Source organism: Bos taurus, chromosome 14, assembly GCF_002263795.3.
Source record: "Bos taurus isolate L1 Dominette 01449 registration number 42190680 breed Hereford chromosome 14, ARS-UCD2.0, whole genome shotgun sequence".
Taxonomy (NCBI): domain Eukaryota; kingdom Metazoa; phylum Chordata; class Mammalia; order Artiodactyla; family Bovidae; genus Bos; species Bos taurus.
In genome coordinates, this window is record NC_037341.1 from 20,259,040 (window position 1) to 20,286,672 (window position 27,633).

At 43.7% G+C, this 27,633-nt stretch overlaps 1 protein-coding gene across 1 annotated transcript in view; it reads left to right on the forward strand.

The window, feature by feature from the left end:
• Positions 1-23,734: 23,734 nt before the first annotated feature.
• Positions 23,735-27,633, forward strand: part of SNTG1 (syntrophin gamma 1) — a 416,897-nt gene continuing 412,998 nt past the window's right edge. Inside the window, exon 1 of the mRNA XM_002692659.6 lies at positions 23,735-25,311. The gene's annotated coding sequence lies outside the window, so the exon portion shown is untranslated. The remainder of the gene's footprint in view (positions 25,312-27,633) is intronic.

A 27,633-nucleotide genomic window follows, 5' to 3' on the forward strand; every position in this document is an offset into this window, starting at 1 on the left:
CTCCTCCAAGGGGCTCTTCCAAGCCTGGAATCGAACCCAGGTCTCCTGCATTAGCATGTGGATTCTTTACCACGAGGGCCACCTAAAGTCAGCTAAAATTTGTCGTAAGAGTGTGGGTGTGGGGGTTGGTATTCCTCCCTCCAGAGTGATTTTTGGCAGTCTACTGCAAGAATTTAATAACAGTTCTCTACCTTTCCAAAGTCACAGGCCTCATCTCCTGTCCAAATCACCCTGTCCTGGCTCAAAAACCCAGTTCCTCGTGAGTGCAGGTCAGTAGCACTGCCCACTGCCCAGGCCGGCTGTCACACGATGCCCCAGCCCTCAGCTACTTCTCTGCTCTGCCTTTGGGGGTCACCCCTCTCCCTCATGGGCTGCATGGCACATATCTTTTCCAGAATTTGTGTTTGTAAGACAAGATTTGCAGCTAGTTACTAGAATCGTAAAGCTACCGTTTAACTTTAATTAATTGAGAAAGTGTTGTCAATACATTAACTTTAATGTAATTTCTGTTTCGTTTCTGTGTGAGAGCGTTAATGCTGTCATCTCATGCATTTTCCGCTCACAGCCCTTAATATAATGTAAGTAGCCGCATCTCACAGGGGCTTCTTGCTGACCGAAATTCTGTCAGGAAAACTTCCACTGTCACTGATTTGGTCTGAGCTTTTAAAATGCCTTCAAAAGCAAAACAAACATGATGTGTTTTTTGGTAAATAGCATTGGCTTTGGGATGTGTAGTTCTAACAGTTAAAACATCAAAGATTTTGACAATCAAACAAAGTTTTGATTCCGTGCACCTGTGTTCTAATTCAGAAACAGCCCTACAACCCAACAACCCTTCCTACAAGTGGAAGATGGGAAAAGAGAAAAGGGAAGAGGTAAGAAAGATATCAATATAACATTATTCATGGGGATGTGTTTGGTTTCTAAAATGCATTCAACCCTCCAAAGAGTAACTCAGATCAAGGATACGTGAGTGGGTTGCCATTCCTTTCTCCAGGGGATCTTCTGGGCCCAGGGATTAAAACTGAATCTCTGGCATCTCTTGTATTGACAGGTGGGTTCTTTACCACTGAGCCATCTGGAAAGCCAATATACATCAAAATATATGGTTAATGTCTCTATATATTATACATGAAAACTTGCACACGTGTGTTTTCTACAGCTGTAATGTACACACACCTCTTGCCATGCCAGTGACGTGGTTTCAGTGTGGCTAATAACTTTGTAGTTGTGTGATTTTCATGACATTTGATATATGAGGTTTATATTACACTTTCAGAGTATCATGCATGGAGAGATTTAGCAATCAGGCTCATCTAGCTTCCAATATTCTCCACACAAAAAAATCCACAAATGTTACAGATGCAACTGAAAGACTTACCCTAGTTTAACAACCTGCGATAACTGATCATGTGGGGCTTAAACCATATCTGCCCTCTGGGGACGACATGTTTCTTCCAGTGAGTCTTCACATGCTGATGGAGAGCAGGTGGAGGGTGGGGTTATTGCCCTGGTTCTCTAGACCTAAGCTTGGATCCTGTGCAGCTTTTACCTTGGGTTGGGGTGTGGGGAAGTGGTCTCCTTACTCCACAGACTGGCTTTGGCCAAACAGATGTTGGCAGAAGTGACACAAGTAGAAGCTTGAATGTGCTGCCATTGCCATGACAATGGCACGCTCTCTGGTCCCTGGTCCCGTAGGTCCCTGGAGGCGGAGACACAGAAGCCTCTTGACCAAGCCTGCAGCTCAGAGCCAGGCCCTGACGGCTCATCCCCAGCCACACGGACACAATAAATACTTATCATTTTTAAGCCATAGGATTAGGAGCTTGTTTACTGTCAGTAATATTGGGTCAATACTAAAACTGGATAAGAAATTATTAATTACAAAACAGTCACAGATGTAGAAAACAAACTTGTTACAAAAAGGTAAGGCTGGGAGTGGGGGGAGGAATTAGTACATGGATTGGCATTGACATGTACACGCTGCTGCTGCTGCTGCTAAGTCATGTCAGTCGTGTCCGACTCTGTGTGACCCCATAGACGGCAGCCCACCAGGCTCCCCCGTCCCCGGGATTCTCCAGGCAAGAACACTGGAGTGGGTTGCCATTTCCTTCTCCAATGCATGAACGTGAAAAGTGAAAGGGAAGTCACTCAGTCGTGTCCGACTCTTAGCAACCCCATGGACTGCAGCCTACCAAGCCCCTCCGTCCATGGGATTCTCCAGGCAAGAGTACTGGAGTGGGTCGCCAGTGCCTTCTCCGCATGTACATGCTACTATATATAAAATAGATGACTAAAAGGATCTACTGTAGAGCACAGGGAACTCTGCTCAGAGCTCTGTAATGACCTATATGGGAAAAGAATCTAAAAAAAGAGTGGACATATTTATATATGTATATATATATAACTGATTCACTTTTACTTTACTGTACAGCAGAAACTAACACAGCATTGTAAATCAATTATATTCTAATAAAATGTTTTAAAGATATGCCTAATAATTTTGATTTTGATAGTCTATTGAATTTAAGGCATAGCATGTTTTGTACTGATTTTTAAGAAGTTGATTTTTAGATATCTTTTCATTTTTCAATTATTATAGGACATTTGATTTCCCTCTATTTAAGTAACTGTTCAAGCCCCTTGATTACCTGTGTCAACAAACATTAGGTTTTTAAGTTTCAGCGTTATGTTGTTGTTTAGTCACTAAGTCGTGTCCAACTCTTTGCCACCCCATGGACTGTAGCCCACCAGGCTCCTCTGTCCATGGGACTTCCCAGGCAAGAATACCAGAGTGGGCTGCCATGCCCTCCTCCAGGGGATCTTCCTGACCCAAGGATCGAACCTGCATCGATCACATCCCCTGCCTTGGCAGCTGGGTTCTTTACCACTAGAGCCACCTAGGAAGCTTGAAATACTTCATAAAGCTTCTCAAAAACTAACAAGTTAGTAAGAAATTATAAAACCAAAATCTAAGGGAAAGATCTCTGATCTTTAAGATCAACATTCAAAACTGCTTTTGCCTAGACAGAATTTATTAATATTAATCCCACAGAAAGTCTGGAACTTTAAACGGGCATCCATATGGTTGAAAGAAAACCCATACCCCACACCACATGCATAAAATCACTTCATGCACATCAAAGACCAAATGGATCCATCAAAAACCTGAAATTTATATTGGAGCATATCTTTATGACACAGATAATCAAGGGGCTTGAACAATTACTTAAATAGAGGGAAATTGGATGGTAAATAAAGATATAAAAATGTGCCCCATCTCATCAGAACCTGGAGATGTGCCTTGAATCCACATTGAGACACCATCCCAGGGTCACGAGTTTGTTTAAAGTTAAGGAGCTTGACCATACAAAATTGTAAATTCTATCCAAACATTAGTTACTCTTATGATCTAATATGTTTGTAATGCATTTAATTAAATATATTCCAAATCATTTAAAAACACTTCTGTAATAATTTCCAAAGAAATCTCTAAGGTTATCATTTACACATTTCAATATTTCCAGTATGTTGCTCAGCCCGGCATTGTCTAGTCCTGAAATGTTCCTGCAAGCACATCTCAAAGAACAGAAATCAACAGAGCCCCAACCAACACTCTGAGTTCAAAGGTGACCCATGTATTTCCCGAGACCCAGCAGGAGATGGGGACAATTCCAGCACTCTCCTCGCATGCTGCTGTCCTGAGAGGACTCTGGACTCTGATGGTCACTGTGCAGATTCCAAACCTGGGTGTGATCAGGACCAACTGTTCCACTCGGCTTCCTGGAAAGAGGCTAAACCTTGGAAAGGTCCTCTTTTGAGTCATTTCAACAGGTGGAATGAAATTAAATTAATTGAAACAGCTGTATGTATCCGTATCTAAAACAAACACCTGGTAGTTATGATTTTGAAAGTTATGACCCAAAACAATCTGAGTAGCATGTCTTACTGCCACCCCAGGCTTTTTCAAAGGCTTCCCAGGTGGCACTAGTGGTAAAGAATGCACCTGCCAAGGCAGGAGATGTAAGAGACGTGGGCTCTTCATCACCGGACACATGGTTTTACCCACTCCCCTTCCACATTGTTTCCATAAGGATCAGATTTATTGGCAGGCTTTTTCCTCTGGGAGTATGTATGCAGAAATATGATAGTAATTTAAATACAGCCAACTAATAGCATGAAATGCAATTCATACAAACACTGTTTTAAGAGAAATGTATATTATTGTATATATTGGATGTAAAACTTAAGTAATAACCCCAAGAATGAGATGGCTAAAACCTAATAAGGCACTTTCATTGGCCCTCTATATGTTCTACTGATCTGTTTTGCCACTGAGATTTTTTTGAAGGGAAATGATATTCTAGAACACCAAAGCTTGCTCTGTTTTTGGCAGTTTACATGCTGGCACATCTACTTTTTATGGCATTTGAAATTAGTTTTTGCATTCATTTTATCTTTTTAAGTATGTCTAGTATAAAAGGAAAACAAAACAAAACAAAACACTGCTGTTTATACCGCCCTGGTGTAAATTTCCAGTTTTCTGAAAAATATCAACATATACTTCATTTACTCTCTCTTTGCCCCTAGCTTTCAATTGCCCTGAGCATGCAATCCGCTTTCTAAGGAGCTGCTCCAAAACCCCAAAGTCTTCCCTGACTTGATGAGTTAGAAATGCATATCCATCTTTTTTGAAACAAATTTTTATATCATCATTAATTTCCCCACTTTGTGCGGCTTTTACTTGTAATTTCTACCTCCTGATTAAAAATAAAATCAGGCAGGCAGGGCAGTGGCTGTCATCCAGCCTCATGTTGACAGGCACAGTAGAAAAATATTGACAAAGTATTCTTTTTCAGGGTGTGAATTTTCCACTTTAGAGCATTATAAGAATAACGCTTGCAGCATAATTGAGACTTCACTTTTTATTACGGGCCTCACAGCAGGTGACCACAGCAAAGGATGTGTTGCCTATGAAAATCTTTATTTATATGAAAATGATACAATCATTAAAATGCAGGTGGAACATTGTTATCATTCAACACATCAGATTTTAATATAGTGAAAAATCACCTTTAACTTTTCTGCAAATTATGACCTAGAGGGACCCTTCACATAATGATTGTGCTGTTTCTGTCAAAGTCACAGTCAATTCTGATACATTGTGGAAATTGAAATTAGATCCAGAATGAACTTGTGAAGTCCTGAAAGATGATTGGAGGTGTGAAATGCAAATATCTCCTGCCATAGTGATAAACAAGAAATATCACAGCCATCAGCCATTCCTGGCCTTCAAATGTGAATGAGCGCTCCCCAAACTGTGACCCAGAGAATTCTGCCACCCTCTCCATGGTGACTGCTAAGGAGCTGGGGGATGCAAGAGGCAGCCATCTGTGACTCCTCAAGGCAAACAAGGAAACAGGATTGGCCCCAGATAGCTGAGGTGCACACGACACGAATTCAGTGAGCTTGCATATTCAATACACAGAACGTGAAATTCCTTAACTTGATATCTGATCTTTGATGTTCAGACTGCCTGCTACCTTTGTTGCAAACTTGTATATAGTCTGACTCTACCTCCTGCCTCCTTGGAGCAGTTTTCTCAGGGCTACTGAGATGCTGTCTCCTGGGCTTGGAGTCCCACCAAATAAACCCTCCCACCAAATAAAATAATTCTCTATTTTTAGGTTGTGACTAATTTTTAGTCTACAGAGGTTCAGATTGCATCCCATTGGCAAGTTTATCCTCCAGGGAAGAGCAAGATGCTGAGTGTCCTCATCCTTGCTTTGCTAAGCTTTCTGAGAGGGTCGAAGGTTAAACCTGGGTCTGAAAGTAGGGTCTAAATGTACATGAACACTGGAAAAAAGAGAAAATAAATTGAGACGGCTAAGCTGGAGGGAACAGATGCCAGCACACACCTTAGATGACAAACCTGAAGCTGTTGCCACTTCCCAGTATCAGAACAAAGCCACATGTGGCTCTAATGACCATGTCTGGTGTCACAGGACATCATAGATAGCTTCCTGGGGAGGGAGGGTGTGACTGGGGCCGCATCTCACAGCAGAGGGCTCAGGCAGACCACACAATGTGGAGGGCAGGGTCCCCCCTGCCGGACAACCTTGGTGCTAGAAGCCACTCTGGGCTTGGTTGGCTCACAGTTCTCAAGGGAAAGGCTGAGGTTCTGGGCATCTGACTTGTCAGGGTGCAAGGAGCCACATTTAGATGTAGACATTGTAAAGGAGAATAAACCAGAGCCGCCGGCTCCCTGGGCCCTGCAGCCACATCAACAGGGGCAGCACAGACACCGTGCTGCCGTCTCCAGGATGTGAGTGCTTTCTGTCCTTGAATATGGAGCTCTGTTACTCTGTGAACCACTGTCAGCTTCCAGCTCCTGGGAGCTGCCACTCCTGGGGAGAGGCAGGGGTTCCGTAAATCAAGAGGGCACTTTGACAGAGGTAGGGCCATTTAAATATGTACTTTTAAATTAAATTTAGCACTTGATTCAGACAGTAAAGAGTCTGCCTGCAGTTCAGGAGACCTGGGTTCCATCCCTGGGTCGGGAATATCCCTTGGAGAAGGGAATGGTGACCCACTGCCTGGACAATCCCATGGACAGAGGAGTCTGGTGAGTTACACAGTCCGTGGGGTTGCAAAAGTTGGACACTACCGAGTGATTAACACTTTCATATCTAATATGTGCTCAAATCATCTCATTCAGTTATCTGCAGATATGTAGATACAGAAAGAAAATGGTTTACATGCAGATTGTACATGATTTTAGCAATTTCAGACTTACAATCTTACCAAAAAAATTAGTGTTTTTCAACTGCCTTGTGTACGTGTGAGTGAAAGTTGCTGAGTTGTGTCCGACTCTTTGCAATCCCATGGACTATATAGTCCATGGAATTCTCTAGGCCAGAATACTGGAGTGGGTAGCCTTTCCCTTCTCCAGGGTTTCTTCCCAACCTAGGGATCGAATCCAGGTCTCCCACACTGCAGGTAGATTCTTTACCAGCTGAGCCACAAGGAACGCCTTGTGTACATGTATTTGACATAAATTTATTACACTATAGAATTCCAATCCAACAGGTGGCATTTCAGATATTTGTCAAATAAACTAGCCAGCTTCAGAATAAAAGTAGAGCAAGTCAAAATTTATAGTTCTATATTGCCATAAATACAGTATAAATCCATGGGAAAAAGTTATTCTATGGAGGGCTGAATAGGAGGGGGATTATAAGAAGGGAGCTGTCATTACATTTACCTCTTAGCTCTGCTATAAGCCTGAGCTTGGAACTTCAGTTGCTCAACTTTGAGAATAGCTCTTCATTTGCTAGTCACAGAGGCTTGGGCAAATAGCTGAATCTCAGCTTTAGCGTCAGTAAAGAGAGGATGATAGACCTCAGAGGAGTGCCTGGCATTTAGAAACAGCAGCAGACATAGCTATTATTGCTATTAGAATAATAACAATAGCCATTCATCAACATCATGATGGTTGCCTTTCCGTGTCCAGGCAGCTGTGATGTGAAAATGCCTCACGTTAAGGAACTTCTTAAGAACGTGGCCACTTCCTGGTAACCTACGCCTTGACAAATGATGCTTGTACATCAGAAAGTAAGACTGCTTCTTCCGAAGGTGAATAAATTCCGGTGTGTTGGTCCAACACAGGCACTGAGTGCAATGCTAAAGAGAATAAACACACATCTGAAAAGCAATAAACTTTCACAAGTCATTGAATTTAAATGTCAGCTAAATTACTTCACGGTGTACCTTGTACCAAAAGACGTGCTGCTTAAAAGATAATTAAAAGTCTGTAATGTGGATGAAGCCGCATCTCCTTCTTTAAGTAATTTAAACTGTATTAACTTGGATCTCAGCAGGAAGCACAGAGACAAAGCCGGCGCGCTCTTATGCTCTTGGAGGCCTGCGAGCCTGCTGTGGCTTGTTTCTGGTGTGTGTGTGTGTGTGTGTGCGTGTGTGTCTCCTTCAGGGTGGCACTCTGTTCTCTAGCAGGCACCGTGCTCAGGTGAGCATATGGCATGTGTGTTCTCACATCAAGGCCACACGGAATCCCCGTGATGGGAGTGGCCTATGCAGCTGGCGTCGCTAGGTGCTTCTGCGATAAGCTGTGACCTGAGCTATGGGAGGCACTTCTAAAGAACAGGTTGGGACTGTTCACCTTGTAAGTGCCCCTGGAGATCACTGGGAAATGCCCTTCTTAGTGGAGGTGTTTCTATAGACAAGGGAAACAGTGTGAAAGACAAAAACCTACCATTTACTGAAAGCTGTTCAGCAAAGACTTGGTGCAGGGGGATCACAGTGATTCTTTCAATTTGTTTTTTTCTAGAAGCTATTGGCTTAAAAATGGCTAAGAAAAGGAAGAAGAAATGACCATGTACAAGATTTTCCTACCTGCTTACACTTAGGATAGTTGCCTGACCCACGTGTTCTGAATAAGGAACTGGTGGTGTTCAATGGGCAGTCTTTAGCACACAGGCTTCCTTTTCCCCTTAGCTGAACTACAGATATCAATACCTTTAGTGGGCTTCCTAGGTGGCACAGTGCCAGTGCAGGAGATGCAAGAGATGTGAGTTCGATTCCTGGGTCGGGAAGATACCCTGGTGAAGGAAATGGCAACCCACTCCAGAATTCTTGCCTAGGGAATCCCATGGGCAGAGGAGTCTGGTGGGCTACAGTCAGTGGGATCACTGAGAGTTGGACATGACTGAGCACTTACGCATGCACAGTGGCCAGAGACTCTGATAAGAGCTGTGAACACTTTTATCAGAAAAATGCATGTATATACTCCCATTCAACTTATACGGCTCATAGGACACCCTGTGTTCAAACATTTCAAGGACTCACCTGATGTCTGTCTGTAGCATGTAATATGCGTAGCCCCCTCCGATATAGACTTGCCTTTGTTCATCGTAACGAAAGCTAACCAAATTAGAAGTCATACTGACATTCGCGTGACAGTCTGCATATTAAAGGTAAATGTTGATTAGAATGGAAGGTAGGTTAAGTGTAGCTTCAGGGAACTAAATAATTAGACTTGACCAGCTGTTCTCTTGATGCTGAAATCAGGTACTTTGTGGCGATCGCTGTCAGAGTAAGCCTGAGAAGCACATTCTGAGCCTTCACAAAGGATACAGTTTCCCATTGCATCTTAGCAGTAAAGGGGACCAGACTGTGCTGGCCCAAATCATGCCAGGATGGCACGGCAATTCCTGAGAGGTGAGGGCAAGTGAGCAACAGTCACAGAGGAGGAACCCTGCCCGCCCCTGTGCTCAGCTGTGTCCATGGGATTTTCTAGGCAAGATCACTGGAGTGGGTTGCCTTTTTCTTTTCCATGGGATCTTCCTGACCCAGAGATCAAACTCACATCTCTTCTCCCTAAAAGCAGGGCATAAACTCCTCTTTGTGAAGGGGTCCTTCTCTACAGCAGAAGAACAGAATAACTCCTATTCGAGGACATTGTTTTTCTCTGGACGCCTCGCTGACTTGAGTCTGTAAGCAAACCTCCCAAAATAACTCTTACCTTCTATTAGCTATCCTCAAGAATTTCCTCCCGCGATTCACTATCCCTCCACACCACAGCCCTCTTCCTCCTCCAGGCAGTCTCCATGATGTATTGTCCTTTGTTAAGAGGGAGTATCAGCTGCCAGAACTAAGGGCTTCTTTGGGGGGCTACTCCTGTTCTGTGGAGCCACCCACACACATGTAGAATAAACCTTTTTCTGTCTTTTGCCAGTTTGAATAGCAGGCCCAGTTACTGAACCTAAGGAAGTTGAGGAGACTTGTTTTTCTTTCTCTACAGTAGTTGGATACAGTCCTTTTCTAGAAATATGAGACAATTAACAAAACTGCATCGCCCCCTTCTGCCAGCTTGCCCCCTTTCCTAGTGCTTTCTCCCCTTTAAAAGTTAGCACAGACAGAATGCATTGATTTTATCTATCTATCTCGTGGCCAATACTGTAACCCCACATCCATTTATCGAGTCCATTCACAGAAGACAGGGTGTTTTAGTTCTCCTTAGTTTCTTCATGTTTGAATGTTCCTGCTTCATTTAAAAAATGTTCAGTAATGATTAATTCAGCCAAGCTTTTGATGGTTTTGCAGATAAAATCATACTGGCTAAGGTCAGATGGTTGAAAATTCTGTAAATTAGTGTATCACCGGTTGACTTGCCTCTGAATTTATATTAATAATTTGGGCAAAGTCATAAATTAAGTTTAAAATCTTAAATTTATTTTCCCAGTAGGGGTTATGTTAGATGTTTGTGTTTCCTCCCCTCCCTGGAGTTCAAATAAACTAACAGCTAAGGATCCGGGTGAACCGTTTTGCCTGATTTAGCGCCATGATTTCTTGCCCGCACCACCGTGGGCTTCTGCGGGCCTTTTCTCTGTCCTCTCATGTCAAGAACTTGAAGGGTCTGAGCGTCTGTCCTCCCTGAAGCTAAGTGAGCCTGTGCACTTGAAGGATGCTGGCCAAAGATTCAAGACTGGAGCCAGAAACCAGGGGCCTTTTACCCAGGACACAGCAAACAGAAGGAGCCTTAGGTTCACATCCTTTTCTCTTGTCCTTCTGCCCACAGGGCTGCTGCAGGTGGTGGGGACTGCTGCAAACTCTTTACACAGGGCAGGTCTGTGTTACAGTGGAGGAACTCACGTGATCCATAGTTCATAAAGCAGCTGCAAGCAAACCCGCTCAACTTCTGCCTCCTCAGGGGGACACTGGCTTAATTATCCTGGTCAGGAAATATCTTCCTTCCACCTGGAAGAAGGCACTCTGCCCCTCTGCTTTCCACAGACATTTGCAGTGCAGACATCCTTGAAAAACTGAGGCAGGACAGAAGCTGTCACCAGATACATAGCAGCTCCACAGAGAAACGCCCCATCCCAACAACTACTTCCCTTCCTCAGAGTGGGGATGAAAGACACTCGCCTTTTAAACCAAAGGTGGGTGTGGGTAGGGAAGAAAGAATCACAACAATTCTTAGAAAAATGTTCATTTTCTGCCATCACTATGTCACTATGTTATAATTTTTAAACACACAAATTCGTCCTCATGAATATTTCTATGTCACTTCAGATCCAAAGGGACTTCTATTCTAAATGATTTTGAATTTAACATGACAGCCTACAGCAGACACGCATGTCCATTTTTTTTTCTATTCCAAACCATTACTTATTTGTTGCATAAAAATTCAGAAATAAAATATGTGTATAAGCATATATTTGTCTCCAAAACTGGAGTAGTACTAACTAGGCTTTAGATGGAAAGTAACTGTAATTGTTGTTGTAAGACGTAGTGTCTCTCTTCTCTGTGCATGAATTCTAGGGTTTTCTACTAATTCTTGAAAAATATTTGCTTTTCTCTAGGTAGAATGCATGGAGGCAAAATAGCAAATGTTTAGGACGCTATACAAAATTTCTACCCATGAGGCCAAGGGTCCTAAAGTGGAGATGGGGGTAGGGGGCTCACTTTGCAACATGGACTTGATTATCTACATTATTTTACTTATTGGATCCTTGATTTGTGAGGGAACCTCCTAATAATGAAATATAGCATTACTAAAGTCTTAATTTCTTTCTGTAACTGGAGTAATTGTCATTGATCCATTTATTTTTCCTTGAATTCCTTTCTATTCACACACTCCTGGCTATGTTTTGTGGATGGATGGGAAATTGTGGGGGATATATCAAGGAGTGTGATGCTGTCTTGCCTGCACTGTCCTTCACTGGGAACCCAGGGCTGGCCGCGCTCCCTGTGGTCACTACAGACAGGTCACTCCTCCACTGCTGCTGATTCTACACTCAGAGAAGTGCCCAGCATTATTAGTTACCTATTTTTATATAGAATAAGGAAATACTCAATACTCTATAATGACTTGTATGGGAAAATAATCTAAATAAAAGGGGATATATGTATATGCATAACTGATTCACTTTCAGAGAAGCCTCAGCAAGAGAAGCCGCAAAGAAAGGCAATGCCAAAGAATGCTCAAACTACTGCACAATTGTACTCATCTCACATGCTAGCAAAGTAATACTCAAAATTCTCCAAGCCAGGCTTCAACAGTATGTCAGCCATGAACTTGCAGATGTTCAAGCTGGACTTAGAAAAAGCAGAGGAACCAGAGATTAAATTGCCAACATCCGTTGGATCATTAAAAAATCAAGAGAGTTCCAGAAAAACATCTATTTCTGCTTTATTGACTATGCCAAAGCCTTTGACTGTATGGATCACAACAAACTGTGGAAAATCTTTAAGGAGATGGGAATACCAGACGACCTGACCTGCCTCCTGAGAAATCTGTATGCAGGTCAGGAAGCAACAGTTAGAACTGGACATGAACAACAGACTGGTTCCAAATCGGGAAAGGAGTATGTCAAGACTGTATATTGTCACCCTGCTTATTTAACTTATATGCAGAGTACATTATGAGAAACGCCGGGCTGGATAAAGCACAAGCTGGAATCAAGATTGCCGGAAGAAATATCAATAACCTCAGATATGCAGATGACACCACCCTTAGAGTAGAAAGTGAAGAGAAACTAAAAAGCCTCTTGATGAAAGTGAAAGAGGAGAGTCAAAAAGTTGGCTTAAAACTCAACATTCAGAATACTGAGATCATGGCATCTGATCCCATCACTTCATGGCAAACAGACGGGGAAACAGTAGAAACAGTGATAGACTTTATTTTTTTGGAGGGGCTCCAAAATCACTGCAGTTGTTGACTGCAGCCTTGAAATTAAAAGACGCTTGCTTCTTGGAAGGAAAGTTATGACCAACCTAGACAGCATATTAAAAAGCAGAGACATTACTTTGCCAACAAAGATCCATCTAGTCAAAGCTATGGTTTTCCCAGTAGTTATGTATGGATGTGCTTTTGAACTGTGGTGTTGGAGAAGACTCTTGAGAGTCCCTTGGACTTCAAGGAGATCCAACCAGTCCATCCTAAAGGAAATCAGTCCTGAATATTCATTGGAAGGACTGATGCTGAAGCTGAAACGCCAATATTTTGGCCATCTGATGTGAAGAAGTGACTCATTTGAAAAGACCCTGATGCTGGGAAATATTGAGGGCAGGAGGAGAAGGGGACAACAGAGGATGAGATGGTTGGATGGCATCACCAACTTAATGGACATGAATTTGAGTAAACTCTGGGAGTTGGTGATGGAGGGAGGCTTGGTGATACAGTCCATGCAGTTGCAGAGTTTGACATGACTGAGTGAATGAACTGAACTGATTCACTTTACTCTACAGCAGAAACTAACAACATTGTGAATCAAATATCTCCAATAAAAGTTAGAAAGAGGAAAGTGCTGGCAAGCGGTGTGCAGAGAGCAGTCACCCAGCATCATTTGCTAACTGGCTGCTGAATACAGAGATGAAGGGACACAATGAGTGACTATCACAAGGAGCTGTTCTAGACTATTAGAATCTCAAGAGAACCTGGGGCTGTTTAAATATAATAGGGGTGCTGCTTATACGAGTCTTCCCCGGTGGCTCAGTGGTGAAGAATCCACCTGCCAATGCAGGACACACTCAGGTTTGATCGCTGGGTCAGGAAAATCTTTTGGAGAAGGAAATGGCAACCCACTTCAGTATTCTTGTCTGGAAAATCTTATGGACAGAGGAGCCTTGAGGGCTACAGTCCCCTAAATTGCAAGAGCTGGACTCAGCTTGACAGGAACATGTACTTTCCTTATAAAGACAAACCCTGATTATTAACATCTTTGAAACTTGAGATGGCAGAGTGTGCTCTTAGCACAATTTGGGAAAACATCAGAAGGCACAGACAAATTTTGCTTCGTACGCAGACATCATTGCTGGCTGTGGAATCTTTGTCTTGCCTTTTTCTGTATTTTTCAATATAGAAGAGAAACTAAAAAGAGGGAGAAGAGAAGGATGAGGAGAGGAAGAAGGAAAAAGCCACAACAAAATTATGAAAACGCAGAAGAGAAGAAGGCACTGGGAGCAAAAGTAAAGGAGGAAAGACAAAAGTAAAATAAGATTGAAATATAAACTTCTGGATATTACAGATGGTAAATAAACATCAGCCAGCAATCTTGGTACAACTTTGAGAAATCAGGACTCCTCTTGAACATGACAATCTGTACTCAGAGGAAGAGAAGTAAAAAAATTTCAACTAATTAAGAGTGTTAATAAAAACATAGAGATATAAAAATTTATAGAACATGCATTTGCTTGGCATGAAAATATTTCTCTGACTCTGTATTCATATACTGTATGTTTATATGTATAGTTTTTATAGAGAAACTATACTATTTAAATTACACACACGCACTCTAAAATAAACTTTATTCCAAGATGATAACCACGTTTGGCCTTTATTCATAAGGTTCTGCAGTGCTAGGGGATGGCCGGGCTGGGTCAGTGTTAGCTGAGAGGACCTAGGTCTACCAAACAACGTTTCTTTCCCTCTAACTAGCTTGTCCTTGTTTTCCTGGTTGGAAAAAGTTCAAAAGAAGACCAAAGGGTTCAAGGGCTCTGGATACCCAGATCTGGCAGAAACACACCATCACTTCAGGAGTTATTGATAACAGCAAATCCTGAAACGACCCTGATTCAAGGGGTGGATAAACAGATCCCAACTGTTTATGGAAACTGCAGAGTATGGATACAGAGAGGCTATTGATTAAATCTGTGAGTTCAATCAATCCAATTGCTAGGTAAAGGTGCCTGGATGTGCTTTATACATGCGTGTGTTTCTGAACTGAAGATTGTCATGTGGTCTATTGGGTAGACAGATTAGAACTCAGGCAACTCAGTTTGCCTACCTGCCAGACGTTGGTTTCTTTATTTAAGAGATTATGACAGCGCAACAAATCAGTGTGAAAAGACAGCAATAGTTATATACAATCCATAGTTATGGGAATCCATCACAAATTTATATTTTTATATGTTGTCCTTGGTATTGTGTTTGGTTCCAATCATTACAGAAAATACATATGTATTTTAGAAAAGAAAAAAATAGACTTTTTGTTTACTTGTCTTTTCTTTTAAACTGTCTGCTATGAAAACCTGAGTGAGTTTATGTTTGGAATGATCTTACTTAAAATAGATGTGAACTTTCCGTGGAGGAAGTGGGGAGAGAACTGCAAAGACATTCCGTGCTCATCACCCAGAGAAGCGTGGCTGGAAATGTGCTTTCACCTCACTGAAGTGGCATTTTGGGAGTGATTTGACTTTTTTTTTGGTGTGTTCTAGCATTTACAGAACTCGCTTTTGGGGGACTGGGAGTAGATTTGACAAGACAGATGGTTATCCTCGTGAATGGTTGAAAATTTAATATTACAAGAGGTATGTAATGTGACAACACATATTAAGATGTGGAAAAAGCAAACAAACAAATATAAGCCCACAGAGAGAGTCTCAAGGACTTGAAATCAGGCTTCATCTCACATTGTAAACAGTGGGTTCTGGAGAGAAAAACAGCAAAGCAGCATTTATTAAATCACGTCCATGAGGTTCACGGTCAGCGATCTCCCCAGTGAGGCAGGGCAGTCAGGTAACTCCCTCTCTTACATTCTCTCTCTCTCTCTCTCACACACACACACACACATACACGACATATACTATGAACCATAAAACAAGCAACTACTCTAAACCAGTATTTATATTTCTTTGGCTCTCCCATCCACAAAATCATGCAAATAATAGGGAAGGTATATTCATGAAACTCTTAATATAAATAATATAAAATATAAAAATGCAGTCTATGTCCTAAAATAAAGATATGACCAACTATGTTACTTCCACATAATATGTAGCCTTTAAAAGTGAGGACAAAGATCTTATAACAACAGAATAAAATCTTACATATTTTATTACATATTAAAATCTTACTAACTGAGTATTAGTAACAATTGGAAGTAAGCTGTGATACTTTAATAGGGGTTGAGATGATACATTGAAACATGGTTAGGGGAAAATACATTAAAACTGTGATGTAATTGGTAAGGATGTGCCAGGCTGTTTTCTTCATTCTTTCCTAGTTTTTCCATAGTCATTATACTTGCTGTTATAATAGTAGATGCATTTATAAATAAAAATAATTCCATAACTATTCTTTATACAGAAGCAAAAAATAACAAAAGCGTAACAAATGCAGAGCAAAGAGAATTAGGGGAAGGTTGAAAATAAAATCTCTGCCTGTGTCCTTACTTTTGTTTTTTCCAGACAATGAATAATTTTTGTAATTTAAACATGAATATCCATCTAGCTAATTAGCTGAAGATTTTAATTATGGAAGCATATGAGGTGAAATTTTCTAAAAATAAATCCTTATTAAACCTTGAAAATACACCTTTGATAGTTTAAAAATAAATGAGCATATTTTTTTAAAAAAAGCTATTGTTATTAAAAAAAGTAACCACAGTGTTAAAGCTCTTATTCCTGTAAATAACAAATATTTTGCAGCTCTGAAGAACAAAGACATCATTTTGTTTACTTTTGTACTCTTAGCAATTATCACAGAGTTTCCACTGTTAATCAGTTACTAACTGTTTACGGAACACCCACTGTGGGCTGGACATTGTTTTTCAGGACGGGGACTCAGAAGGCACCAAGGTTTTGCTTCCCTGCTGTCCAGGTTATAGTAGGAAAGGAGAATCAATATGGAAAAAAAACACTAATATGTTCCCAGAGAAATACTTGTTATAGACCTTAAAACACCTTGATGGATGTTCAAAGAGACTAGGGGGATAACTTGAATTGGCTGGTCAATGGAGGCCTCTTTGATCATGTGACCTCTGAGCTGAGACTTAATGGCAAAGAAGGAACCAGACTTGTCAAGATCTGGGGCGGGGGTGGGGGTGGGTGGGGGAGTTGTAGTTTAGGTTGGGTGGTGTATTTCAGGCAGGACTGAGCTTGGTCAATACGAGGACTTGGGATGAAGGTGACCAGGAGAAGAGAGTGGTTGATGAGAGCCACATCAGGCTGCCAAAGCTGGGTGTTGTCCCCAGGGCACTGGGAACCTTAGGAGTATCTGAACACAGGCGTGACATGGAAGGATTCATGTCATCAAAATTCATTCCTGCTGCTGTGCAGAGGAGTCCCAGGGAACAGCGGTCACCCTGAGATCAATGAGTGGACTATGGCCTTTGGATAGATAAGAAATTACAGCACCTTGCTGCTGCTGCTGCTGCTGCTAAGCCACTTCAGTCGTGTCCAACTCTGTGCGACCCCAGAGATGGCAGCCCACCAGGCTCCCCCGTCCCTGGGATTCTCCAGGACAGAACACTAGAGTGGGTTGCCATTTCCCTCTCCAATGCATGAAAGTGAAAAGTGAAAGTGAAGTCGCTCAGTCGTGTCTGACTCCTAGTGACCTTGAGCCAGAGCAAAAAAGTTATCCTAGAGGAAGAGGGTGGATTGGAAATATTTTAGGAACAAAAGCAGAAGTCCTTGCTGATTGCTTGGACATGTCGGGGAGGGAGGACAAACACTGAGATGTGCGTTGTTGACTGTGAGCTTTAACTGAGTCCGTGGGGGTAGGGGGTGCATTTACTCCATGAAGACCGTAGTCAGAAGAACAGCTTTTCTGGGGTGGTGACTCTGTGCTGATTCAGGCAGGTCACGTTTGAGATGTCTAGAAGCATTCAAGCAGAGATCTCAAATATGCAACTCATATCTCTGTATATTTGGAACTCGGTGGATGAATTTAAGAGTCAATGTCATATAAATGATATTAAGAGTGGTGGCATTTGAGACTGGATGAGATCACTTAAGCAGAGATGACAGAGTCAGAAGAGTCAAGACCCAAGAACTAAGTCACGTGAATTTCCAAAGTGAAGGGATTTGAGCATGAAGGTACCAGCAGGGAAGATTGAGGAAGAACAGCCCCATGTGTGAACAACCTCACAGCAGCTGGGGGTATTGAGTTTCAGGGACAGACTCACCAAATGGGTGGAAGCATGCTCTACAGTCTTGTAAGACAGCTGAACACAGTGAAGGCAGCGTTGTGACTGATGGATTGGAAATAAAGCAAGCATTGGTGACCTTGACAGAGGAATCTAATCAGATGGGTCCCAAAAGAAGGTGGTATAAGGAAAGGAGAAAGAAGAAAAGCTGTAAATGAGACTCTCCAGGTAACATTTCCAAGACATTTTTCTGTAAATGATTGGGCACCAGCTAGAGGTGTCAATGTCATATTGATTTATTCTTATCTACTTATATAGACATACAGACACAGGCATGCACCATCATACACACACAGCTTTTTTTTAATGGAAATTACTTGTATAAAGCATAAGTGTGTGTGGGTGCTCAGTCATGTCCATCTCTGCAACTCCATGGACTATATAGCCAGGATCCTCTGCCCCTGGGATTTCCCAGACTGGAATACTGGAGTGGGTTGCCATTTCCTTCTCTAGATCTTCCTGGCCCAGGGACTGAACCCGTGTCTTCTGCATCTCCTGCATTGCAGGCGGATCCTTCACCACTTGGGCCATCAGGGAAGCCCAGCTCTGCCATTAGTGGTTCCCTTGTCAGTCTCTCCTGGGCCACCACAAGTCCCCCGTACCCCTAACCCCCTCCACTGCCCGGAGAGCGGGGCTGCTCTCCATGTATGCGTGCTTATTAGAAAGACTGTATATCACTGGCCAGTGTAAAAATATTTGCCGTTATAAACAAGCTGAATCAGCAGTAGGCCCTTTAAAGATGGTTTTGTTTTTTGTCAGCAGTTAGGAACTTGCCACCATGGAGGACTTGATGACCTGTGGGTGATTTCCACAGCACTGAAAACTTGCCCTGGGATCTCTACATCCTTCTAACAGTTCTATTTACACGGATGTGCTTCAAATAAAGCTGATGTGAATGAACAAGAAAGTCCTCCCAGGTACTGTTTCTGTCTGTCCAAGAGGCGGGGAGGGGCATGCGCCATACTTGGAGCCCCAGCCACAGGCTATCTACCAAGGCAACTAAGTAGGTTGCATTATTTCCATTTTGAAATGAAGTAGATTCAAAACAGTCTAGTATCTTACCCAGGTAGTCTAGTATCTTACCCACGTAGCAGCATTCTTTCTGAGGCAAGTCAGACTGAACTTCCTGTTCTAAAAAGAAAGATAAAAAATAAAAGGCTCAGTGTTCAACCTACACTGTCTAAAATGAAATCTCCCTCCCAGGCAGTTCCAGTTAATTTCCTGAGTTTTTCTGACCTCTCTTGTGACACCATTCCCTCCCCCGCCTCCGCCCCCCACACACTGAAACAAAAACCACATTAAGCTAACCAATGGATCTTTGCACTTCAATTAATCTGAGGTGAGTGGAATTCTGAAGTTATTTAATGCATTCACCTTTTTCCTGTAGCTGGAGACAGCTGAGCTCAACTATCACAGAGGGAAATGCACATGAAGCTGTTAGCCAAGATCTGAGCAATGGAGACCCGGTTGAAATAAAAAGGTGTTTATTTGTTAGGACTGAAGCCCAGGAGACACAGATTCAAGAAGCACTTGAATTGTGTTCCCCTGACTTCAAAATGGGGGAGGCTTATAAAGGAAAAACAAAAAAATTGCAAGGTTACTGTTGGTTCCATGAGTTTTTTCTCAAGAGTTATAACTGGGGCTGGCGAGGAGTAGGCTGCTTGTCAAACAAGGATGGTTGGGGTCTGAAAGGCTTCACAGCCAGAGGTCACCTTGAGACCATAGGCTGCAGCTGTCAGTTGCTGTTCCGAGTACATCTGATGGTGTCCTTACATCTGGAGCAGTTCAGAGAAAGTTCAAGTTCTCAGTGGAGGTAGGACCAAGTCTGAGCCCAGATCCTGCACGACTACCTGACTCCACGTTTGAGTGTCTGATCTTACTGTTCCATCATAGTTTCAGTTTGTCATGGAAGTCCTCTAGACTTATTCGGTGATGACTCAGTAACCTAGAACACCTTGGCTAAGTAAAGGTGTGTCTTGAGGGAGGGGTCTTAAATGAAAAGGGGCAAAACAATGTACCCTCAGCAACATTTCATTAGAAAACCCACAGAAAAATAAATGGGATCACTGTTCCAATTCAGAAATATTTGGTAATGGTTAAGTATTAATATTTAGCTGCATTTGAACACAATAAAGAAAATCAGCTTGAAATCATACTGGACATGTTGAAACCATGAAGTGAGAAGGATTCAGATGTGAGTATTGAATTCATGTAACCCTATCTTTCTAACAGGAGACACAAAGTGAAGCAAATAAGAAAAATATGTTAACCAAAAACAGAAACCCTAAATGTACCTATCCACTCTTAAAACTGAGGTGTAGAAATAGCGACCAAGGGATATTCCATAGATGATAATAAAACCTATTTTTACAGAAATATATTAGGATATATGAAGTTTTACACACATTATTTGCATATGGTAATTCAGTGAGATTAGCAGACATTTTATGGAGTCAAAATGGCTCAACTCAGCCAGTGTCTGAGTTTCATATACAATGATTGTTACTTTATATGATAGCATATAGAGGTTTTGATATGCATTTCAAACTCCCTCTTCCAAAGAACTGTTTCCAAAATGTTTCGCAAACTAATACAGTGTTCTAAGATTCCTACACTGTGAAGGGTGGGCTGAGTGGGTGGCCATTGTACTCTAGTTTTGTAAACAGTGAGACCGAAGGACCTAGTTTCAGATTCACAGTAATCATACTAGGGTACAAAATTTTCTTGTGGAAATTATGCTTCATAGATTGTATTGCTTTGAAAATTTACATTCACATTTTACTATGCTTATATTATAAAAATAATAACAAAATTTAACATTTAAAATGAATCTTAAGAAACTGCTTTAAGGGTGAATTTTCTTTAAATAGTTCATGTTCATCTCAGTTTATCTGTCCCCTGGTTTGTGTACTTTATTTATATTCATCTGGAGCATCAGATGTTTAGTTCACTTCAGTCACGTCCGACTCTTTGCAACCCCATGAATCGCAGCACGCCAGGCCTCCCTGTCCATCACCAACTCCCGGAGTTCACCCAAACTCATGTCCGTTGAGTTGGTGATGCCATCCAGCCATCTTATCCTCTGTCATCCCCTTCTCCTCCTGCCCCCAATCCCTCCCAGCATCAGAGTCTTTTCCAATGAGTCAACTCTTTGCATGAGGTGGCCAAAGTATGTATGAGTTTCAGCTTCAGCATCAGTCCTTCCAAAGAACACCCAGGACTGATGTCCTTTAGAATGGACTGGTTGGATCTCCTTGCAGTCCAAGGGACTCTCAAGAGTCTTCTCCAACACCACAGTTCAAAAGCATCAATTCTTTGGCACTCAGCTTTCTTCACAGTCCAACTCTCACATCCATACATGACCACTGGAAAAACCATAGCCTTGACTAGACGGATCTTTGTTGGCAAAGTAATGTCTCTGCTTTTGAATATGCTATCTAGGTTGGTTATAACTTTCCTTCCAAGGAGTAAGCGTCTTTTAATTTCATGGCTGCAATCACCATCTGCAGTGATTTTGGAGCCTCCAAAAATAAAATCTGACACTGTTTCCACTGTTTCCCCATCTATTTCCCATGAAGTGATGAGACCAGATGCCATCATCTTAGTTTTCTGAATGTTGAGCATTAAGCCAACTTTTTCACTCTCCTCTTTCACTTTCATCAAGAGGCTTTTTAGTTTCTCTTCACTTTCTGCCATAAGAGTGGTGTCATCTGCATATCTGAGGTTATTGATATTTCTCCTGGCAATCTTGATTCCAGCTTGTGCTTCTTCCAGCCCAGCATTTCTCATAATGTACTCTGCATATAAGTTAAATAAGCAGGGTGACAATATACAGCCTTGATGTACTCCTTTTCCTATTTGGAACCAGTCTGTTGTTCCATGTCCAGTTCTAACTGTTGCTTCCTGACCTGCATATAGGTTTCTCAAGAGGCAGGTTCTTGTGAAAATTATGCTTCATAGATTGTATTGCTTTGAAGATTTACATTCACATTTTACTATGCTTATATTATAAAAATAATAACAAAATTTTTAACATTTAAAATGAATCTTAAGAAACTGCTTTAAAGGCGAACTTTCTTTAAATAGTTCATATTCATCTCAGTTTATCTGTCCCCTGGTTTGTGTACTTTATTTATATTCATTTGGAGCGTCAGATGTTAGACTGCATTTAATTTTCATCATGTTAATTTCCGTAACTGGTTACACGACTTGATGAGGAAAATTTGGAGTAGATATTGCTTCTCCTTCCAAAAAAAAAAAAAAAGACATCAAACTAACCTGATCTTACTGGGACTGACAGTTCAAATTAATCAGCAATTTCTTTTTTCTCTTCCTGGCAGAGACAGAGGCAGGGGAAAAGACCCAGAGACTTTGAGTCCCTGTCAACCAGCCCCATAAAGGGAATCTCTCCCTCCAGGTCTGAATAATCAACGGCATATGATTTAATTAGTCACATCTTTGTGCCCTGCGTCTCATTTAAATACGGTTCTTTTATCTGATGTGTTAAATTTCTGCTATTATCCTTGTTTCTACTTGTCGGGAGAAGATAACAGACGCCATCAATCGCATCAAGCGGGTTAAATTCTGCGGAGAAAAGCGTTCTCACCCACCTGGCGAGCACAGTCCGAGCTCCCCAAACCTGGAAGCGATGTGTTTGTCCTCTCACAAAACCCGCACTTTGTGAAGCTTGTCTGTGGGGATGACACGACGTGTCTCTGCAGACACTAGAGACACATGTGTGTCTACATCTATCCAAGAAAAAGAGAAACTTCATTTACCAAGATCCCCAGCAATCCGTCTACTTTCACACGGACCCTAAAGCAAAACACACGCTTCCACATTCGCCCCAAGTAACAAAGTTCTGAGTAGCTTTGCGGGTCTAGTGAAGGCGGGATGGCTCCATCTGACGCGGTGTGAGAGCTCCCTCCGCACCTGCTACCGGCGCCCCAGTCACCAGCGCCTCTGGTCAAAGGCCCGGTAGAGGGCGGGCGACGCGCCCTTTCCCACCGAAAGAGCAGGTTCCCCAGCGCAGCTCAGCGGGTACTGGAGGCCCGTAGTGAGTCGGACCCTCGCCCGCCGCCTCGCCCCGCTCAACCCGCCTCCCCTGCGTGTCTCCACCCCCACCGCCCCACGCCCCCCCCTCCCCCCCGCGGGATCCCGCTCGAGCCTTAGCGGCGGAGAGGTGGCTCAAAGTCTAAGGAAACCGTGGACTTCCCGGGGTGAATAACAAGCATGTCTGATTTCCATCCCAGGTGATCGCCGGTCCAGTCCCGTTTAGCCTTGAGGGAACCAACCGGAGCCGCGCTGGCTGCCGCCTCCCACTTAGTCCCCTACCCTCAGGTCCTGGGGGAGCCCTCTGGACGCGCGGCGCCAGTCCCTTGGCTCGGATACCCCGCGCCGGCGTGGAGGACCGCGCTGCGCGCACGACTCCCTCTGCTGTAGGCATCCGGGCACGAGGACTCTGAACGCCCGGCCTCGAGGAGGGCCTGGGACCCGGTTCGGGAAATTCGCGTATATCTCCAGCGCCCTCACTCCACACCCGGTCCTTCCCTCTTGAGTTCCCTCCCAGGTCTCCAACAATCTCCGGGCGCGGAAAATGACACTCGCACTCTCAGTGCCTGGAGAGGTGCGCGGTGGTACGATCCCCACGCCCAGCTACATTTTCCCTCTTCTGTGAGTCCTTGGTCGTAATTTTGATCAGCTCTCTAGCAGTTCCAATATAGTGAATTTCGGTCCCCCGCCTCACCCCACGCGCGTCCGCACCGGGTGTCGAATGTGGGCGGCGGAGCCCTCGGTGGCCGTCCCGGGGACCCCCGCGCCGCCCCTCCTGGTGCTGGGGTCGGCGGCTGTGAGAGCCAGTGCCGCGGGCAGAGGTGGGGTCTGCGCGCCGCGGGGGCGAGGGGCCGGCGAGGCCTGAGGGCAGCGATCAGAAGCAGGATAAAGAGCGGAAACCCAAGCCGGGACCGGCGGGCTGCGCTGCATTCAGGCATTAGAAGGGCGGGGACGGCCGATCTTTCCCGCTGACTTTATCGTCCCTCGTTCGGTCTTTGAGAGACCGCCTCCCCCGCTGCCCTGCAAGGCCCGGGGCTGCGGACGCGCGCCAACCCGGCCTCGGGGAAGGAGCCTGCGCCCGGCGCGCATCGCTGCCTCCCCGGCTCGGAGCCTCGCGCTCAAACGTCCTAGTCCCGCCCGACCCCCTCCCAGGGGCTCGGCAAGGATTTCCAGCCATTTCAGCAACGCTTTACAAGGTATCGGGGCCTTCTCTTTTTTCCTTTTTCTTTTTTCATTTTCTGTGTTTTCATTAAACAGTAACCTGTCGTTTCTGCTCAGAGGGTCTCGGTGCTGTGTCTAACCTGGGAATTTCACAAGGCGCTTCTCAGAATCTAAACGCCCCCCCCCCCACCCCCATGGATGATGGAGATTGCGGAGTCTTCTGAAATAGCCCTTTCCATCTTATGTAATTAGAGACCCACAGAAGCGCTGGATTTTCCACGGTACATAATCTATATTTATTCTCTCCCCCCTCTTCCTCTCGTGCGCGCGTGTGCGCGCGCGTGTGCGTGCGCTCCCGTTCATTTCTAGCATCAGGAAACTCGTTCGCGGCCACTGAAAAGTCAGGAGCGGCTCACAACTGATTTCCCACGGATTTCTGCCTCCAACGGCAGATGCTGTCCGGAAGCGGTGTCCCCAGACAAACATGAGACCGTTATCTTGGAAAGCCGGTTAGCCCTGCAGCGTAAGAAGCGCCGGCGGAGGCAAGCCTGAAAGAACAGCTAACCGATCGCGTTCGCCGGTGGGGAAAAGTGCAGCGCGGGGCCGGGCCTGGGGTTCGGGCCCGCACTTCAGCACCAGCGGGGATGGACAGCGTCTTTGGACCGGGCCACCGCAGGGACCCCACTGCGCCGCCACGGTCCTCGCTGCCGCCGTCGTCGCCGAGGGCTGCCCTTCTCTCAGCTCGGAGCAGCTAAGGGGCTTCGTCTCCGATGCCCCGGCACCCCCCTGGCCGGCCGTGACAGACCGAAAGGGACCTTCTTCTGCCTGCTGCGACCCCCGCGCAGGGCTCAGAGAAGCTCACCTGATCCACAGATTAAACTCGGCAGCAACTTCCAGGAAAATTGTCGACAGAGGCCAGAGGAGCACCGGCAGCCCAGAGAGGCCGAAGTTGTCCGGCCTCTGAGAACCATGGGCTCTGCAGACTGGGTCCGAGCGCTCTGAGGAGGCCCAGCGATGCTCCAAATAAACAGGATGCTCCCGAGCGGGCTGCACCTGTTTTGGAAATAGCTTTGCGAGAGGAGCTTCTAGAACTACTCACAACCTGGCGTTAGAGAAACTGGAAGATTCTAATTCTTTTACTTGGCCGGTAAGTGATAATACTATTATTACTGCTTGTTTGTAACTCAAGTGACCCCCACCCCCGCAAGATTTTAATGGAAAGATTGAAACAGTATTATTGTTTCCTTGTGGATTAAGATGATAAACTGTTTGATTTTTAAATGGTTGTTCCTGCGTAATGATCTTGGGGAAAATCTTGCCTAGTAAAGTAGTTGGATGTTTTACTTATCTGAAGTCCTTTATGTGACAAGAATATTAAAAATGATATGTGTGTGTGTGTGTGTGTGTAAGCCTATATAAATATATTAGAAATTTAGTTGGATATTTTTGTTGATGATCTAGTATCTTTTTGAATGTGTCTGTGTTTTCCCCCAAAAGAATACAATGTGGCATTTTGTAAGTTTTTTTTCCCTCTTGATGTTATGCATGTAGTTTAAAGTGATCCTGTTTGTATTACATAGTATGCAAGACTCAAAAAGTTACTAGTAGTGATGGTTTCACCATCTGGTCTATTATATTTTATATGAATATAATGTGCCAAACTGTACACCCAGTCCCTCTCTCTATCCCAATCCAGAGTGTACCTACACTTGTGGATCTTAACCTACAGAAATACACACATTTTTATGCAATGTTGTCTTTCTAGCCTTCTAAAGACTGCTTGCTCAAACCAGATCTGCCAGAAGGCAGAAAATGAGAAGCTATAGTGTGCCTTTTTAGGAGAACAGGTTTCCAAAGCATTCTTAGTCCTATGAAAATGCATTTGTCACTGAAATCCACAAAGTGGTGGGGGGGGGGGTGCCAAGAGTTTTTGGACGAACCATAAGCTTTAAAGTGTTTATGAAATCTATTTTCTGTTGACTCTTACTTCTGTAGCTTTAGAACTGCAATCTTTCACAGTGACCTTGATGAGCATTCTGCTTTAAGAAAAGGGCTTCACAGGGTAAAGGCATATTTATAGCCCACGCGGGACATTTCACCAAGGGCTCGGTGGGTTCCACCAAGCACATCCAGTTAGTGGGGAGCAGGGCTTGGCAGGACTGACTCTAACAACCCTGTGAACACATGTGGTGCTGTGAGCACGACCAGCCCTGTGGGGAGAGTTGGCCCTTTTGAAAAAGCACAGTTCTTCAGGTTCTCCTTTGAATTTCACAGGGCATCTATAATCGATCATAAAATACATATCCATACTGCCCTGTTTTTCATCACTCAAATCCTTGACGGCAGTTAAGATGGCATTGGCCAGTGTGCTGAAGGGCCCTTGTTTTGCGTTGACTGAGAGCAGAAACTGCACTCTGGGGACAAATTGTTCTTAACTGTCACTTGCCACTTACCACAAACCTGCTTGCTTAGCAGAAAGGGAGAGTGGTGTCCATGTCATGGAGCTCCTTGGGGGCTCTGTTGCCCTATGTGAGTCAGAAGCGGTGATCTCAGGAGGAAAAATGCACTATTGATTTGGAGTCCTCACCAGGAGACCTGCGATGTGCCCCTGACAAACCTGCTTTTGTGTGTTTGTTTTTTTCCCCTAATCTGGAAGATGTGAACATGAAATTGCCACATATACTAATTAATCATGTTTTAAGAGAGTTGCAGCCTGTTGCTAGACTCTGAGTGTGGTTGTCAGTTAACAGCACAGACAGACTGCCTGGTCAGCAGAGCATAAGATGGAAGCGGGCCTGTGGGCACGTGGCCGCAGTTACCTTCTCGGTGGCAGAGGGGGCAGGCTTTCTCCATGTGTGACAGAAACAGCACAAAGTAAAAGTTATCCTGGGCTCATCCCTTTAGAGATTTAATCACAGAGATAAAGAACTGATTCACCGTTCCAAGCCCAGGCAAGCTGCCTGGAAGCTCTCCTTATCTGTGGTGAAATGCCATTGCATTGAGACAGCATTTTGTAAACCAATTTAGTGCCTATGTAAATTATAATCTCTAACTCCCCCCAGTCTTCCTGACTCCACAAAAGGAGTGGGTGGGCTAATACAATCATACCGCTTTTTGCACAGAATCCCTTGTCTATAAAGAGAAATCAAGACTTAATTCTAGGACATCCATATCCTATTAAAATAGCTCTCTTTCCTGATGTTTTTTTGGTCTGTTACCAAAAAAGGATGCATGAAGTTTGAGAAGTATCAGATATAGTATTCAACATCCCCTCTCAGAGGAAGGAGTTCTGTTGGTGGGGGTCAGTGTTTTTGTGTTGCTTCTACTTGAGACTCAGAGGAGAAAAGTGAAGTAAGATTGCATAATGAGGACAATGGAAAGTGTATATAGGACCATAGGATAATTTGAAATGAGTTCTGAAATCTGGTAAGTTACTTTTCTTCTTTTAACAAGAAATGGTCTGCATGAG